Raw genomic sequence first — 1,792 nt, forward strand, 5'->3', positions numbered from 1 at the left:
CCTACATTGCAGTGTGTAGCTTTTAAACATCTATTACATTTACAATTTTATTACTTGTGGTTAGAAATTTCAACCAATGTTTAACTATTATAACGTAGTAAACTTTAGTGCTGTTTAAATATTGTAATGTAGTGAATTGTAGTGCCGTCAAAACATTTTGATAAGGCTCTAAAGTATGCTAACTTTTAAGACATGGTAGCCTTTCTTAGTGTACCGGTCTTGTAGGACACAGCTCAGGCTTTCTAAGCCCCCTTCCGATGACAAATTAAGGACAGAGTCCTTGTTCTTCTCGCGAATCCAACCGCATGGGTACCACGTGCCGTCCAACCTAGCGTACATCATCAACCCGGCGATTGGGGCTCCGGGGCGTTGGTACACTTGGACCTTCATCTCCGGTGGGTCTTCCTGTGCTACAACAAGTGCAGCTATGTCACTGTGATGCACAGTCTGCAGCGTGAGGATCTGTTAATGGGAATGCATTTTGCTGTTTAGATAAGTTGTTGTACTCAAAACGTTCCATAGTTAGTTAAGTTTTGAAAGAACAGTTTCAAATTTATTCTACTTTCAGTATAACGTAAGTATTGAGACCCACCATTGTGCTACCGGACTTCAGATGTTTTGTGGGTACTGGGTATGTTATTGCAGATGTGGATGGATCTGTGAATAAAATGCAAGTACACACCAATAGGTCACAGTGAATATAGGAACTTACTAGTAATAGATTATGTAAATGTGGCTCCTTCTTCAACTTAGCAAACATCGTTGTTTGTGCTTATGAGATTGTCTTTTATGCAAAGGAATATTTATGCTTCATCTTTCATGCAAGAGTGGACAAATCCAGTCCCAAACCTTTTTAATGATATATAGTTTACTTGTAACATTTGTGCAGCCACACAGTTTTCGCACTATTAAAATCAAGGAGCTAAAGTTGACTTAGGAATGTAAGATTTTAGTTCTCTCTTTGGCTAATGTCTCCTTAGCTTCACAATAAAGATGCGGTTATTTAATACTCACGTCGTTTGGTCGTGTTTCTTGTTTGCTCTGTGACCGCTCTGTGTCCTCTGTGACAGAAATTGAAAGACGAACGGCGCCGAAATGATAGAAATGGCGCGAAACTTGTGCGGACCGTACCAAATCACACTTCAGAAAAGTGCGTTGATTTTGTCAGTTCTAGCAAGCCAATATTTTCTTGTTTTGGAATTAATTATCAAAGAGTCACCCTTAAACTAGGAAAATGCAACATTTGTTCAAAAATATGTCTTTAATTCCAGTAGCACAAAATCGACGTCCCCCGTATTTACAACATGAAAATGCCCGGAAGATCTCGGCAAAACCAGTTGCTTGAAGGGGTTTTTGACATTTATTAAAATTACAAGGGTAATTTTATATCGATATATGTTATCGTTTACGTATGATCTGTATAAAGTAGCATTACTTCAGTATTTGTAACAAAAAATGACGGATAAAAATAAATGGATGTTACCTTACCTTATGTCTCACAAACATGTACCCCCTGGCTGCGAAGTTATCGGCTCGTCCATCAAGACAGCAACTTACGCTACTACTACTTAGTGTGTGTGTGTGACGCATTTATAGTGAACCTCTCAATCAGACAATACACCGTGTCTTTTAATAGCTGCCAAGTCCCTATTTTATTTGACCAGAATGGATAGAATCAATCACGGCTTTAGAACCACAGTGAATGTTACCGCGCATTTTAGGGTTCACATGCGGTGTTTGCAGAGTGCAAAGGTTACCGCTTCAATTTCCGGTGTGGGAGGGCATGGCTGGG

At 39.5% G+C, this 1,792-nt stretch overlaps 1 protein-coding gene and 1 long non-coding RNA gene across 5 annotated transcripts in view; both read right to left on the reverse strand.

Moving 5' to 3' along the window:
- LOC109465748 (poly [ADP-ribose] polymerase 1-like) overlaps positions 1 to 1,792 on the reverse strand; it is a 20,805-nt gene that overhangs the window by 10,538 nt on the left and 8,475 nt on the right. The window lies entirely within an intron of this gene.
- LOC109465750 lies at positions 10 to 1,782 on the reverse strand. Its single transcript, XR_002139986.1, has 3 exons — positions 1,015 to 1,782; positions 593 to 657; positions 10 to 462 (listed from the first exon to the last, which is right to left on the reverse strand). It is a non-coding gene; the product is annotated as an uncharacterized LOC109465750 (long non-coding RNA).

This window comes from Branchiostoma belcheri, unplaced genomic scaffold (assembly GCF_001625305.1).
Source record: "Branchiostoma belcheri isolate BF01 breed outbred unplaced genomic scaffold, Haploidv18h27 scaffold157, whole genome shotgun sequence".
In the NCBI taxonomy this organism is placed as follows: domain Eukaryota; kingdom Metazoa; phylum Chordata; class Leptocardii; order Amphioxiformes; family Branchiostomatidae; genus Branchiostoma; species Branchiostoma belcheri.